This window comes from Silurus meridionalis, chromosome 8, assembly GCF_014805685.1.
Source record: "Silurus meridionalis isolate SWU-2019-XX chromosome 8, ASM1480568v1, whole genome shotgun sequence".
Classification (NCBI taxonomy): domain Eukaryota; kingdom Metazoa; phylum Chordata; class Actinopteri; order Siluriformes; family Siluridae; genus Silurus; species Silurus meridionalis.
The window spans coordinates 2,401,770-2,418,953 of NC_060891.1; the positions used below are offsets into that span (position 1 = coordinate 2,401,770).

At 40.2% G+C, this 17,184-nt stretch overlaps 1 long non-coding RNA gene across 2 annotated transcripts in view; it reads right to left on the bottom strand.

The window, feature by feature from the left end:
* LOC124390549 overlaps window positions 1-17,184 on the bottom strand; it is a 69,418-nt gene that overhangs the window by 40,360 nt on the left and 11,874 nt on the right. Inside the window, exons 2-3 of one of the 2 annotated variants that reach the window (XR_006926764.1) lie at window positions 3,576-3,979; window positions 3,361-3,499 (exon numbers count right to left, since the gene is read on the bottom strand). This is a non-coding gene — a long non-coding RNA (uncharacterized LOC124390549). Of the gene's footprint in view, window positions 1-3,360; window positions 3,980-17,184 lie in introns of both variants that reach the window. The other variant, XR_006926765.1, reaches the window with a different exon arrangement.

Here is a 17,184-nt window from a genome sequence, read left to right on the forward strand (position 1 = left end):
TGTAAACTAAGGGGTCATATATAAAAGTACGCAGCTGATATAATACTATGTGTCTTATATAACTGCAAACTGAGATGTTTTATATATAAAATATGCAACTGATACAGTACTATGTGTCTTAAAGGACTGTAAACTAAGAAGTCATATATAAAATATGCAACTGATTCATTACTATGTGTATTTTACAACTGTAAACTAAGCGGTCATGTATAAAATGCATAGACAATATAGTACTATGAGTCTTATAGGACTGTGCGCTAAGGGGCGGATATAAACATATGTAAACGATATACAAACACATGTCTTATAGAAGTGTAAACTAAAAAATCATACATAAAAATGCAGCATTATAATGCGACATATTAACATTTTACCTCACCACTTATTACTGTGTGGGCAATTAAAATGCTTACTTCTTTATCCTGTTGTTTTTATACTCTTTTTTTCTAGCATTATTTGTTTTAAAGGGTCACTATGCAGATCAAACCAGAAAGGTAAATTAAACAATCTACAAAACCAAAAAAAAGATCCTTTTTTGATCTAAAAGAAATCATTCACATGAGTGCGTATAATTGGATGTTTAGGACACAGTTTAAAAATCCAGCCACTTGTTTTTATTTCAATATTTATATATCTTTTTATATGGTTTCACTAGTAGGAGTCCTTTTTGTATTATGAAATGTCTGCCAATCATAGCCTGAGATCTGCGTACACCTGGCTGATTATCGGTTTTATGATGCAGACCTGGCAACCCTGCTACCATCAACAGTTCTGCACCTTTTGATGTGAATTCTTCTACAAAATAAACCTGTGCACTTGGCGTTAATATGTAAATAAGTCTTCCTTTGCTCGGTGCTGAAATGCTCGTTAGGTGGCGCTTCAGGAGTACTGACCTCATTAACAGGTACAACGGGGCGGTGTAATGAAGAGCGGAGTAAACACCCGCGACCGGCTAGCTAAATAATTCAGCTAACTGTCAGGAGCGCGTGCTAAAGTGCTGCACGGATGCAGATGAAGGGAAACGGTGAGCGTCAGCAGAAGTATGAGGCATCGCTGACGGTGAGAGTCTGAGCACGAAACGACGTGTGCTGTGGAATCCACAAGTCCACCAACCAAGCAACCCTCCACGCAACCACCCCCTCTCCCGGTGTCCTCCCCCCATCACCGAGCTCTGCCTCTTCCGTCTCTCCACCTGTCACGGCTTAAGAGACGGCCACTGCTTCTTCCACTTCATTATCAACCTCTCACTTGGAGATTTCAAACAGATTTAGACTAATGAGGAAGCGTTTAGAAACTCCGAGATGCCATCGTTTCGGAGAAAGGGAAGGGGGCGAGGATGTGTACACACACTCACACACATTCGCACAACCTGCAAAACACTTTTTTTCTCACACACACCCACACACACACACACACAAGCACACACACACACAAGCACAGCCCAGGCCTGTCAGCGCAGGTGAACAAAGTGAATAGGATATGTGACTGACAATAAAGATTTCTTTTAACATCAGTGAGCGAAAGGCTCAGGAGACAGGCAGAGGGGACAGATGCAGGAGTCGGCGTCGCTCTGAGGGGCCGCGCCGTGTTTCCCACAGACCTGCAGATGCCAGCTTTAATGATGAGCCCGGCAAAGTTGCAGGCAACCAAGATGCCAGCCGCAAATCTATTATTTCGTTTATTTCTTTCTCTTTTTGGTTCTTTCTTTTTTTTTAGAGAGGCCATCCGAAATTTCATCCGAGTGTCGCTAACTGCTTAAAGTTTAATTCCGTAACAACTCCTGCGTCTCCCCTGTTAATGGGCCGCACGGTGAGGACAAAAACGCATTATTTATTCATTTATTAATTTTTACTTTGCCCGTTTCTCTCTAGGTGTAATGGCCGCATGAATCTCGCTCGCTTTGCATCCTGCTGAAACTCACTCAGACAGTCTGCTTGTGTGTTTTTTTTATATCAGGAAAAAAAGGTAATGAGACCAAACCTCAAGCAAAGGTTAGAAAGCGGTGTAGAAATATTTTCCGTTCCCGCCGCGCTAGTTATGGCCTTTCGGCGAGATGTTACGCGTTTCTTCAGCCTGCCAGATAGTCGTCGCTCTTAATGGTTTGACTGATTGCGAGCGTTCGAGTTCTGTGGCGCGTACTGTGGCAGCAACACGCCGTCGTCTCTCCGGCTCGCCTTTCCAGCTCCCGTTCGCTCGCTCTGCTCCTTTCCCTGTGTAATTAGTAATTAGCACATTCTTTTGTAGAGCCCTCTCTTTATTTATGGGCAAACACTTGCCAAATCCCACACATTCCTTCGCCAGGATCAGATTAGCGGCGGAGCGGGCCGAGCTCAGAAAACAGGCCAAGGCCTAGTCGATAACGCTAAAGCGCACAGGGCACCTGGTGAATCTGCCCCCTGACTCTTCTATCCAAATAACCGGCTGCTTGATTGACGATTAATTAGACTACGAGACTGTGGCAGAATAAGCAAATCTTACTGTTTTTTTATTTCAGCATGCCTTAGCAGCTACACACCCCAGACATTGTGGGTGGTGGTGGGAAGAATGGATTATTTTAGCGACTCGATTCTTTGAATCTCGTTCATCAAAGTGAACGAATCTTTTTTTTTTTTATTTAAAATGTTTTTAATTTGATTCCTTTGATCAGAAATAATATCAATTAATAAGTTACAATAAATCTATCAACCGAATGCAAATGCAAGTCATTGACAAAATAAATGGAAAATGTGTTTTCTTTTTTCAGCATTTCTTTTTAGTTCTTAAACAGCATTTTTGTAAAACATTCATTTTGGTGAACACAATCGTACGATTTATACATATGGATCGAAACGACCCCATTCTTCTGTTCCTGTATTGGTATTTGACCTCTGGTTAAACCATACTAGGAATTACCTCATTATGGAATACAGAGAAACTGATACGTCATGATATATTAATGTAATGTATATTTTTCTCGAATTGTTAATCGAATTATTATTAATTCTTTCTTCGCATATACCAGCACTGTTAGGAAACTGCGTTCAGTCGTGTTACAGCGTGGAGCACCGTGGTTAAGAACCTTGCTCAAGGGCTCCAAAAGTGGCATCTTGGCAATACTGGGGCTTGAACCCCCAACCAGGAGTTTTAACCAATGAGTTACCACCTCTAATCACATTTATGCCATTTGGTAGACGTCTCTACACAGAGGGATATTTATCTCATGCATACATCTGACCAGCTATAGAGCTAAAGGCCTTTCTCAGGAGCCAAGGAGTGGCAGCTTGGTGTGGCTGAGGTTTGAACTCATGACCTACAGATCCAAAGTTCAATGGCAAAAACCAGAAAGCTAGAAATTTAATGGCAAACATTAAATTGCCATACCTCGGCGTTAAGACTCTGGTCACGTCCCTTCAGTAGCTGTGTATGGTCTTGGTTTTGCAGGTCACTTATAGATACTGTAGATTTGCAGCAAAGCACTGCTGCTGCCATCATAAGGACGGTCTTGTGCTTATCCCAGGATCTGCTCAGAGTAAACATTCTTTCAGCAAACTTAATTTGGGTATTGGAATGATTTGTTACTTAACACAGAGGGTCACCTCGAGGTTTGTCCAACTGGGATTCGAATCTACATCTGGATTTGTGTAAACGCTGCTCTGTGACAATATATGTGCTTCTCCAGACTTGTGCATCTAAACTGTAACAAAGGGTCCTCGGTTTCTTGTGGTTTTAATTAGCTCCATTAGTTACTCCAGACTCCGTGCTAAGCAGACTTCTTCACCACTTCCTCTGACCCTTTATTCAATTAGCATATTTCATTTCACGTGTTTCCGAAAAGGTCCGGCGAGACTCCAGTCAGACTCGATAGTTTTCTCACATTTCCAGCAGGCTCTTTGCATGTGAGCCGCGGTGCGAGCACGTCTCCTCGCGCCTCTAAACGCCAGGTGACTGCAGGGGTGGCGGAGGTGAGAAGGGCTCGGGCCTGGAAACACAGGATGATAACCTGCGGAGAAAGAAAGAGTGGCAGATTAGCGGGCCGGGTTCATGATTAGCGCCCGTCGGTAATGCTCGCACTTTGGAGAGACACCTTTTCTACTGCTGCTGGTAACAAATGCAGGTGTTTAATTTAGAGATTACGAGAGTGTGAAAGTTCATAAGTATGCTAATGCTTAGCGGGACCATGCTGGAGAAGAGGGAAAAAAAGGTCTGGGAGTTTTTTGAACTATGAAAAAAGAATAATCTTGTTAAAGGAGGTGAGAAAAGAGGACATCATTAGCATGAACACAAAGCATAGCTTCACAGAAATATTAATAAAATCACAGTATTTAACATCATGCGCTCCTTGTGAGCTTCTCACATTAACGGACTTCAAACTACAATCCAACCCAAGTTCATTTGAACACAAATATTCAAAACCATGCAGATGCAACTGCAGTGGTCCAGGAATTTGTAATATTTAATAACAATGTACAGTATGTTTCTAAATATATAATATACAATAATGGTAGTTGAGGTTTGAAAAAAACCCTGTTTTTACGCTAACTAGCCACTCGCGAGTAATCGGTCTGGGCGCTAGCTTCTGGTTTACTTTAACATGTTAAACTCCTATTTCCTCATTCTTTTAAGAAAACTTGAAAACCTGAACCTGACTCCCTTAGGCAATCCAGACCCTCATCCAGGAGAACACCAAGGACTAGAGTCTGGACTCGTAAGCATACCATTTTGACCTCAACCACTTTATTATATACAGTATAAGTATACAGTATACAAATGACATGGTTCCAGCTCCATGAAGATCTGCTTTACATGGGTTGGTGTGGAAGCTCTCCAGCTGCAGAGAGCCTATTGAACACTTTTGGGATGAATGTCAATGCTGACTGCACCCCAGGCCTCCTCACCTCACCTACATCAGTATCAGAATCAGAATCAGGTTTACTGGCCAAGTGTGTTGACACACACAAGGAATTTGGTTCCAGCTGTTAGTGACTGTCAGACATAAATAAAACTATACATTCAGCTTGGACTATACGAGACAAAACAGACAATACAAGACAATAAAGACAAATAGGGATACAGATTATATGACAGATCAGTGATGTACATAAAGTGTGAGAGTGCATTGTAGTGCAAATTGTACGATAAAGAGTTACTTAAGAACTTTAGTACAATATACAGCAGCAATAGTGTGTGTAACATATACGGATAATGTGATGAATGACAGTTCTGAAACTTACAGATATGATAAGAAGCAGGAAATATAATTATGGTGAGTTATTAATGAGGCTGATTGCATGGGGAATATGGCTTTACTAACACCATTGTGTCTGAATGAGCACAAATCTCAACTCCAAAGTCTAGAAGAACATCTTCCAAGAAGAGTGGAGGTTATTACAACAGCAAAATGTGGACAAAATGTAGAATGGATGTTCAGAAACCACATACCAATGTCGAATAACCAGGTGTCTATATAGGGTATGTACACTATATTCTGTGTCCTTAAGCTACACTTCTGGGTAAAAACACCACACCACACATTTTAATGTACAGCATCCACAATCCATGATCATGAGTCATAAGATCTGCCAAATCCAATTAGATTTTTTTTTTTTGTTTTTTTTTATAAAACAGGACTAGATGCTCACACACCTACGAAAAGCAATTATTACTGTAAGATAAAATTACTGCAGGCATGCTTACAGAAAAGTGCTGAGTTTATACAGTATATAGATATATACAGTATGCATATATACTTAAAAAAAAATCCATATAAAATATATTGTTTTAAATGCTTAGGTGGTAAAATGATCCAGAGGGAATCTTGGAGAGAAAATACCTTTTCAAAATACCAAAAGGTTTTTCGATAATTTGTTGCTTAATAATGTAGTTTTTTAATTTTACTTTTATTTAATTTTTTGTATTTATTTATATTTTAATATATATATATATATATATATATATATATATATATATATATATATATATATATATATATATATATATATATATATATATATATATATTAATAAGTATATAGGTGAAACGTTCATTTGTGAACTGCTTTTTTTTTTACCTCTCCTTACTGGCACACAGTGAGCCAAAAGTCACATGAAAGCGAGGATAAGCGAATAACAATAATTATTCATTACAAATATGCAAAAATGTGAACAAAAGCAAACTAACAAACTAGCAAAAGAAACAACCTGATCAAGAAGCCAAAGACTGTGGACCATGAATACAACTAACATGGAAGACAAATGTGAGACAGTGAGTGAGGCTTCCTGTATATAGACAAGTGCTACTCAAGGTGATAAAGATGAGGTGTGAGCGATCATGTGACAAACATGAAAGTGCAGTGACTCTTGGGTAATGTAGTCCCTAGGCATATTCCAGACCCTGAGATTTAGATGCAGGTTCCTAATAAAAAAAACGAATAAACCAACCTAAATTCTTCATTTCGATTGGGTTTGTTGGGATTTTTGTGTGTTAGTTTTTAATTAGTACATTTGACAAAAAAGTCAGATGTCCTATTTCTTTTGTCCATGTAGTGTAGGATCATTGTCTCAGAAGAATGTGCACCTAAAACATTTCCATAAACCACTTTCATTCATTGGATTAGAAACTGGTGAACCTCAGAGCCAAGTTAACACACTGCATAATTAAAACCTTCGCAGTGGAGTCTTTTTCAAGTCGGGAGTGTCAATGAGAACAGAGTGCATTATCTCTTTTCACCACACACACACACACACACACACACACACACACACACACACATACTTACTAAAAGTAAGTAAAGAACAAGAGAGCATTAAAAAAGCATATGATGCATACAGTCTAATCAGATCTGGCCGTTATTAGTGCGCACACACACACACACACACACACACACACACACACACACACACACACACACACACACACTGGGAGACGGTAGAGTCGGTGTGAAGCTTCAGGCTACACATTAACACTATATTGTGTTACTCCTGAACAAGAGAAAGCGCAGTGTCTTGATGTGTAATTAGTTTTTATTTCCTCGGGCACTAAATAACACACTTTGCAGCACAGAAATACAACTAATAACCAGATAAACAGAACAGAGGTCAAGTAGCACAGCCCTGCAGAGAACACACACACACACACACACACACACACACACACACACACACACGCACACACACACACACACACACACACGCACACACACACACACACACACACACACACACACACACACACAGACACACACATATACAAACACACACAAAAGAATTAGAGTAAAACAAACTTCAGCATAGAAGAGAAAGAAAAGGAAAAAGAAGAAAAAGGCAAAAAGAAAATGAATAGAAACAAACAAACAAAGAAAGAAAGAGCGATAGAAAGAAAGATGAAAAGGCGTATTAAAAAAATTATGAGAACGAACTGAGAATACACAAAGAATGAAAGGAAGAAATAGACAAGTAAAAGGAAGAGAAAGTAAAACAGTCAAGAAGAAGCAAAAGAAAAGGATGAACAGGAAACCAGAACAGAATCAATGACTGACAAAAAACATTGGAATCAAGAAAAGAGGCAACAAAAATGGTAAAATATATACCACAGGACAATGAGGAAAATAAGACGATGCTCTAGAAGAAGAAGAGGAAGACAGAATGAAAAGAAGAAGAAAGAAAAAGGAGGAAGAAAATAAAAAAAGAATTGTTTTGTCTTATGCAACAAAGCAGTGCAGCAAGAATACTAATAATTCATAATAATAATAAATCTGTTAACCTTCTTGAGATGGTAAAAGAATGTAAAAAAAGATTAAAGAAGGTTAGAGAAGGTTAGAGATGGTTAGAAGCTGTTAGAAGCTCCAGGATAAGAACACTGAGATGGAAGACTGGTCTCTCCGTGCGGTTTGTTTTCTTCCTGCATGACTCAGAGGTTAAGTTGAGCAGCACAAACCAAGTTGTTTAGCGAACGGGCACATGGTAAAAAATTTATGACAACAGGCAAATGCCACGGGTGAAATTCTTATTTTTTCGCCAAACAGCATCTCTTTAAAGACAAACAGCTGCCTGAAACTGAAAAATAAACAAACCTGTAATAAAAACACAGCAGCACACAGTTCTGACCCTCGGCACATCACGGCCTGGTCGCTTCTCCACCAGTCCAAATATTATTTTGTTCACTATCTATCTATCTATCTATCTATCTATCTATCTATCTATCTATCTGTCTGTCTGTCTGTCTGTCTGTCTGTCTGTCTGTCTGTCTGTCTGTCTGTCTGCGTTTGTGTATATATACACGTGTGTGCGATGTGATGTGAATGCAGAAACGTGTGTCAGTATTTATGCTTTGTTTGCTGAGATATCGAAATGCGTATTATACATTTAAGGCGTTGTTATATTATGAGCTTTTGGCCCACACGCTTTAAATACAAGGAAAACACACACACACACACACACACACACACACACACACACACACACACACACACACACACACACACACCCACCCACACAAGAAAATACATGGATAAAAACAGATGCATGATTTCTATAAAACCCATCATTAAATTAAATAAATAATATATTTGTGACACGTGAAAAAATGCTGTAAAGTAAAACTGCTTTCAAAAATACTGTAGAAGTTCTAATAGATTATTTTCTTTTTCTAACAAAGTAAATTATCAGAAGAGAAATTGAATCAAATCAATATTTGGTGTGACCCTTAACCTGCAAAACAGCATCAATTCTTCTTGGAAAACTTGCACATATTTTTTAAAAGGACTCCCCCAATTGTTCTAAACACCTTGGAGAATCAACCACACACCTTCTGTCTAATCAAATCCTTCTGTCTCTTCATGCAGCCCCAGACAGACTCGATGATGTTGAGATCAGGACTCTGTGGGGCCAAAACAATATCTTCCAAGACTCCTGGTTATTCTCTACACTAAAGATCGTTCTTAATGACATGGCTGTATGTTTCGGGTCGTTGTCCTGCTGCAGGATTGATTTGGGGCAAATCAGACGCCTCCCTGAATGTATTTCATGATGCATGAGTATATAAGTATTTCTCAGCATTGAGGACACCATTAATTGGGACCGATTCTCCAATTCCATTTGCAGAAATGCAGCCTCAGACATGTATGAAACCTTCACCATCCTTCACTGTTGGCTGCAGACACTCATTATTGCACCGTTTTCCAGGTCTTTGGACCAAAATTTTGACTCATCAATCAAGAGCATCTTCTGCCATTTTTCTGCTCCAAGTTGAGTCGCTCAGCCTTGTTTCCATGTTGGAGGTGTGGCTATTTAGCTTCAATTCTTGGATGAAGACCACTTCTGGACAGAATTTTCCAGAGAGTACATGGGTGTACTGCAAGTTCTTTGCTGAGGGCATTGCTGGATATCTTCTGATGTTGAAAGAAAGTAAGCATGATGTGTCTTCATTCACTGCATTAAGTTTCTTTGGCTGACCACTGTGTCTGCGGCCCACAATATTCCCCGTTTCTTTGTGCTTCTTTAAAATAGCTTGAAGAGCGCATCTTGAAAGCCCAGGCTGCAGAGAGACCTTGCTGATGCAGTAGAACTACCTGGTGTCTTGTTGCTTTTCTACACCATCATCTTTGTAGCAGTTTGGCTGTTCCTCACCCAGTCAGAAGCTCCTACACAGCTGTTTCTGTTTCATTTATTCACAGTATTTCAACCTTCATAGAAAATTGACGATCATTAGGATCTGGAATAATCGAACAATCATATATGCGACTATGATCCTAAAAAATCCCTGACTTTTGTAGGTGTCAAATATCGATTTGATTTTGTATCACACCTGCCTAAAACTTAGCATTTTGTACCACTAAAAATTACAGTACAACACACATTCATATACACAATCACATACACACTCATACACAAACACACACAAACATACACACACTGATGCATTTCACACAAATTTCCATTCATGTTTTCCAAACATTTGTACCTGACAAAAGCCACACACACACACACACACACACACACATATTGTGACATTGTGAGGACTTATTGTCAATTTGAAATGCGACGGCGAAAGAACAAAACCCAAAGTCTGTCAATTTCACAATAATCACCAGCGAAGAAGAAAAACTGGAGAGTCTTTTTTTGTTCTTTCGAACGTTTGAGCTCAGAGAAACTTAAAAGACTTTGCGCTGACAAAAGATGACAAAAGCAATGCTCGGACCAGATGTCCCACAATGCATCGCGGCCTGGCAATAATTCAGGGCAGGACTAAACAGCTGGCTCTCTGACAGGAGAGCTGCCAAGAGCTGGCAAGCAGAGAGTGGCGGCGAAGCAGCAGGCTGCTAACCCCGCTCACATTTTTAATTAGATCCACACACCCATGTCTTTGAGCCATCGTAAATATACAGATGACATGCCGAGCATCATTTGTAAAGAAATATTTGCTTACAAAATACCGCCTGGATTCTCTCGGTGTTTGGCGAGCGATTTTCCGAAAGCCAGAACCGACCGCAGAGAAGTTCGGAAGAAGTGTTACGGTTCAGGACTTATAAGAGAGCGAGGCGAAGAGATATAAACGTTCCTTAAAAACTTATTTACAGCTAAGGAAGTGCTGCAGGTTATCTGATTATTTATTTTTTCTTGCCTGAAAATCTGTACCAACATCAGCACTTCATATTTCATCCCTTCGCAAGGATCCAGAGGCTTAGTGGCAGAGTGCCGGAGTTAACTGGAAAATCCTGCAGGAACATCCTGGAACCATTTCACCCCCACAACACACACACACCCCAAACCCTACGGCTGTAAGGACGGTGGACTAGGAATGGAACTCTCCCAAATAAAATAATCTGTATATAATATCAAAGTTGTGATTTATGATTCATAATTAAGCTTCACAGTAGTGAAGAAGGAACCTGAAAAAAACGTGTTGTTACTTCTCTAAAACCATCAAACAGCGTTTGATCTTCACGTTCCAGATGTGCTTGTTGAACGTACCACTCTAACTGTAGTAACAGTGTTTGTAGTTAGAAATTCACTTGTGGCGTCTTTCCGCTCGATTTCGGGGATTTGTGATCACTCGGCTACAAGAGCATCAGGTACCAAGATCGGTACTGATACACATATGCCCCTCCCCCCACCCAAAAAAATGTAACTCCAAATTTTTTGACATTTACATATACAGCATTTGGTAGATGCCTTTATTCAGTGTGAGTTACATTTAGGCTATTTTACTGAGCAGGGGAGGGTTAAGGGCCTTGCTCAAGGGCCCAGCAGTGGCAGATTGGTGGTGCTCTGATTTGAGCTCACAAAAGTTTAATCAGAAGTCAAGCAGGTTAACCAATGAGATGCCACTTCTTTTGACATGCCAATCAAATTTTTGTTGAAAAAAGTCTTGATACTGTTGCCTTGTTTAGTTCTTGTTTTCTGAAAACTTTTTCTCTGGTGTTAAAATACCAAAAAGAAAATGGTTTCTATCTATTTTTAATAATAGATAAAGCATATAGTCTTGTGGGGGTAAGACTTCCAGGGGTGTCACTGATCCAAGAATCGTATGCTGATTAGCTATTTATTTATTTATTTATTTATTTATTTATGGGGGAGATGGATTGCAAATTGTTGAGTGTTCTGTTCTTTTTGCAAGATTTCCTCTCAACAATAAAACTGAAATACTGGTGCCTTTTTTTTTACACAGAATAATAAAATCTCATTACACCTGGTACATGAACCAAGGTTTACAAGACACCGGTACAAGTGCCCGCCAGGCTGTGGGTTCAAATCCCAGCACTGCCACAGCTCCGCTCTGAGACCCTGAAGCGAAGTTGTAAAATCATCATCTGCTCAGTTGTGTGTGAATCGGATTCTGTTTTACTCTTAAATAAAAAAAGAACAATGGCAAGATCTGGACAAAGTAAATGTATACAGACGACTATAGATTCAGTGAGAGGTAGTAGGATAGCATATATTTTTTCCTACTGTGAAATATTCCAGCTGTTCCTGCTAGCATTTGGTCATGACATAGAGCTGAGAACATTCCCATTTTGTTCTAAAGAGCAATGATTTTTTTGGGACTTAAAAATCACAAGGAAAGATAAATATATTCTACATTAAAGATACATATGAAGCATCTTCTGATGCGATGTGATATAATTTACCCCAATTACGATGCAATAGAAAAAATCTGATGCTACGCAATTCAGTATGGTACAAATAGTTCACTTTATTTCTTTGGTTCAGACAGAAAGCAAATTTACCTAAGTGCCTTCTGACTTCTAACACATGGCTCGTTCACAAGCAGGCCTTTGTAGTGCAAAAAAAAAAAAAAAATGAAATAAAACCAGATGTTCATTTCCTGTTCTGTCACCAGGAAGATGCAGCTCTACCTCTGCCATGTTAATCCGTATTCTATGTGGCTCTCAGGACTCTCGGTCTCTGGTAGTGTTGTGATACGTCATATTCACGTAGCAGCAGGGATGCTAAGAGAACGTGCTCGAGAAACAATTTTGAGAGGAGAAATCAATCTAGAGATAAAATATTGGTCAGAAATAACTGGTCACTTTCTGAATAATAAAATTATAGCGCATCTATTAATAATTCTACTTGTAACACGTGTGGTGCTACGCTAACTTCACTGTTCCTACTCCCACATGAGTTCATGATCGGTTTATCATCACTGCAGTTCGGACACCAACAAGGAGCGGAAGATCACAACACTTGGTTTATTAAACATCAGGAGGTGAAACTCATACATTAAATGCATCGCAATTTACATGGCATCTTGCACGTATGGCGATCCACACTTTTTAAATCGATGCATCACATCGTTAACTTTTATGCCGGTGCACCGATGCAAATTTATTGGAATCTTATCCCTAGTGTCTATAAAACACAAACTTCATAATCATTTACAATGTTGTTATACTGTGTTTGTCCATTTGGTGTAAAACGGTTGGCATAAGTGAAGTTCCTCATATCCGACAATCATAACATTTGATTAGTCTATTTTTGACTTTTAGTGTTCAAAACAAAATGTAACTGGCATTGGGATGTTATAAGTTTCCATTTAAATGTTATAAACCATCCCCATGAAATTACTGACCATGTGGCTTATAATTCGCAACGATGAATGGTGTAAAACATCCAGGAATTACACACACTTTCAAAAAAGTAGGTCACATGACCCAGGTGTTACATCAACAGCATCAACAGTATTGCTGAGTGGGTTTATGTGAGTGGTCATACAGGGGTTATGTAGGTGTTATTTTGGAGTGTGAAGTCATTTACTACTGTACTTGTTTCACTTTGCTTGCTTGCTGACCAAGGTGTTAAGATCACGTATCATCTCAGCAAGAGCAGAAGCTGTTTGGAAAAAAAGTAGCTGACTTGAGGACTATGTCTGTTTACATCCATAATGCGAAAAAGGTATTTCCTTGTTTTTTTTTGTGCTTTGTTGACTATAAAAACTCCCCCCACGCTCCGTGATCAATCTCTCCACTTTCTTTTCCTCCTGAAAGGTCATGAATAACTCCTCGAACCAAAGCCTAAGCTCGGCAAATACAACAGAGGATGACCAGGGGTGAAATATGGACCATCTGTGTCCATTGCTTACAGCATGATGTGACCCTTATGCAGGAGGCACTTGGCACATCTGCCCAGGTTTGTCAGATCTCTGAAGTTTTGCAGGATGGACAGTCTCTTCCTGCTGGGTACAGCTGGGTCTCTGGGATCGATCAGACCACTCAAGGAGAGAGGGGGTGGGGGTGGGGGACACTTCAGAAAAGTGACCTAAGTGTTGAGGATATGTTCCTTCACACTGCCACTGTCAGCCTTGGGGGAATTGGTTTGCTTTTGTGGTCCTCGGGAAATTCGGTGAACGAAGTTTGCAGCTTGATGCATCTGCTCAATGTGTGTGCCACACTCAGACATCAAAGAACACACTTTTAATTGCTTGGATGCGTCTCCCAGTTTAATGAGTGGAAGATTTAAGGCACTGTGGGCGGCAGGGGCATTCTGCTCCGAGATCAGTTGATTGCCGTCTCTGGGGTTGATTTGCAGGGGCCTGCCGTGGCTAGAATAGGCCTCAGAGGCCTTTGGCACTGGGCCCAGACAGAGAGGGCCACTAGGGGCGGCGGCGACGACAGTGGTGGTGGTGATGAATTGGAAAAGGGGGGGTGAGTTGAGTTGGAGCTGAAAGCAGACAGAGCTCCAGGGCAGGTGTTAAAATAAGCACCCTGGCTCTTTCAGGGCTGATCCCTGTAAAAACAAGTCCGTCTGCCAGGCTGCAGTCGACCCAACAAGGTGCTAAGACATGGGCCAGTTGCTGTGAGATGACGTTCGCTGTTTACAAGATCTCTGCTCCTTGAAAATGCCATAAATCAGATCTTTTATCGTCCAGTTTTTTTATACTATTTTACATCTTTTTTTTTGTTTAAGCTATTTTAGTTTTTTTATTGCCAAGTGGAAATTGTCACAAATGTGTGAGAGCGAAAGTGTTGTATAATCAAATTTGCATTTCAAAACCGAGCTCTAACGCACAATTCCTGCTTGGGGTTTTGAGTCATTAGGATTGGAGTTTTATTGGACTATGATGTTTGCGGATGATATTGTGATTTGTGGTGAGAGTAGGGAGCAGGTAGAGAAGAGCCTGGAGAGGTTCATTGATTGATTGATTGATTGATTGATTGATTGAATAGCCTTTATTTGTCACATATACATTACAGCACAGTGAAATCTTTTCACTTACACTCCACTTACACTTTCACTTACTTGGAAGCTGGGGTCTGAGTGCAGGGTCAGCCATGATGTGCCACCCCTGTAGCACAGAGGGTTAAGGGCCTTGCTCAAGAGCCCAAGAGCGGCAGCTTGGCGATACCAGGGATTAATCACCAGGATTAATCACTGAGTCACCACTGGTAGTATGTTCAGGAGAGAAGGAGAATAAAAGTCAGTAGGAGTAAGACAGAGTACATGTGTGTGAATGAGAGGGAAGGCAGTGGAGTGGTGCGGTTGCAGGGAGAGGAGGTGGAGAAGGTGGAGGAGTTCAGGTACCTGGGTTCACCAGTGCAAAGTAATGGAGAGTGTGTTAGAGAAGTGAAGAAAAGAGTGCAGGCAGGGTGGAGTGGGTGGAGAAGAGTGATAGCAGGAGTGATTTGTGATAGAAGAGTATCTGTGAGAGTGAAAAGGAAAGTTTATAGGACTGTGGTGAGACCTGAGATGTTGTATGATTTAGAGTAAAAGAGAGGAGGTGGAGCTGGAGGTAGCAGAGCGGAAGATGTTGAGATTTTCGTTTAGAGCGACGACGATGGACAGGATTAGAAATTAGTTTATTAAAATGACATGTGGGACATTTTAGGGACAAAGAGAAAGAGGCCCGATTGAGATGGTTTGGACAGAGGAGGGACATGGGGTATATTGGAGGGAGAATGCTGAGGATGGAGCCACCAGGAACGAGGAAAAGAGGAAGACCAAAATGTACGTTTATGGATGTGGTAAAGGAAGACATGGAGGTAGCTGGTTTAAAAGAGGCAGATGTAGAGGATGCAAATGGATGATTCGCTGTGGCGCCCCCTAAAGGGAGCAGCCGAAAGAAGAAGAAGACGAGGCATTGGAACTCATGTTCTACATATACTTATCTAGAGAATCAAAGATGCAAAAAAAAGAAAGAATAGAAAATCATGCATAAATTCTTCAAGGATTGCACATCAAATAGCGATTGCACACCGTTTTACATATTTTTAATAAATATTTAAAAGGAATAAGATTAGCTCCACTTCCAAGCCTCTTCCACATTTTAGACACAAATCACATGACCTGTGATCTCATCCCTTTCTATATAATATGATCTGAATTTGAGGTGCCTCAGGGACTTGCACCTGGCCTTCGAGAACAATTAAATTCATACATACTCTTTAACCACACCCTGTTTTCCACACCAAGATGTTACCATTTTGCTGTCAAGATCTTAGTTCTTGGTCAGCCTACATCAATACCTGTGACACCTTGTGGCTGACAATCGTACAATCTCTACAATCGTACTCCAAAATCTAGTGGAACACCTTTCCAGAAGAGAAAAACGTTTGTCCATAGCGCAATTTGGTAAAGTAGCTAGCTATCATCTCCAAGTCCTCAATACCTTGCTATGCCAAACAGGGGGAAGTTCTCACAGTTTGTAGGCTTCTTCACCACATTTTTTCTAATGAATATATAAAATGAAGTCTTCCAGCTGGCAGAGAGGCACAGAAACACTCGACGTTGTCTGTAACACACACACTGTGTTCATTCTTTTTGACAAAAAACAGCAATTTTTCCTACTTTTCCTGCTTATCTTAAAAAAAAAAAAAAAAAAAAAAGTTTTCCATGCTGAGGCCCATCATTCCCCATAAAAGCTTGGCATTTCGTTTGTGGCTGTTATCAAGGATGTGACATAATGACTGGGCAAATACTAGACCATAATTAGCCACGCTGAAGAGTGAGTCTACTTCCAAGTCGTCCCATACGCAAAATACATGCACACACTTTTACACACACACATTTGCCTGGCACAAGGTTTTAATACGAAGCAACCATAATAGTGTCATATGCTGAACAGGTCTGAGTGTGATTTTTGATTTATTTTTTTAATGGCTAGCTTGTTAAAAGCAGGAGGGCGGGTTCGATCCTGTGGCCTTGAATGGGTAATACCTGGTTCTCCAATCTGCATACTAAGATCTGTGCAACAAACAGAAACTTGTAGGCAGAACACAAATCTGAACAGTGAACATACGTGTTAATGGAGCCGATCCATAATGAACAGATCCAGAATAATAGAATAGGAGTCGATGCTTCGATATGAGGAGCCTGATTCGAGTACCAATCTCATGGCCGTATCTTCGCCTAGGTGGTATGAAATGAGGATTGTACCATTTTGGTGATACGGGGGTGCTCAATGTCCGATTTCACATAAAACTAACAGTTTTCTCCCAATAAGTTACTATACAGCCAATTATGAAAATGCTGTAAATATAAATGTGAACGTTTTTAATGAGCGTAAATAATTCCAACCACCGTCTGACAGATTTAAGTTTCATTTTCCATGATCCGTGATTGACACAGGAGCATCTTGGTAGAAGAGATTTCAATCTCAGAGATTCTGTAATGGTATATTCTGCTTCTTTGTTTTCGAATTGACCAATCTGATTCGACTATGAAGATCTTTAGCCGAGGACACCTTTAAAACAGACATATTAAGTCGAACAAG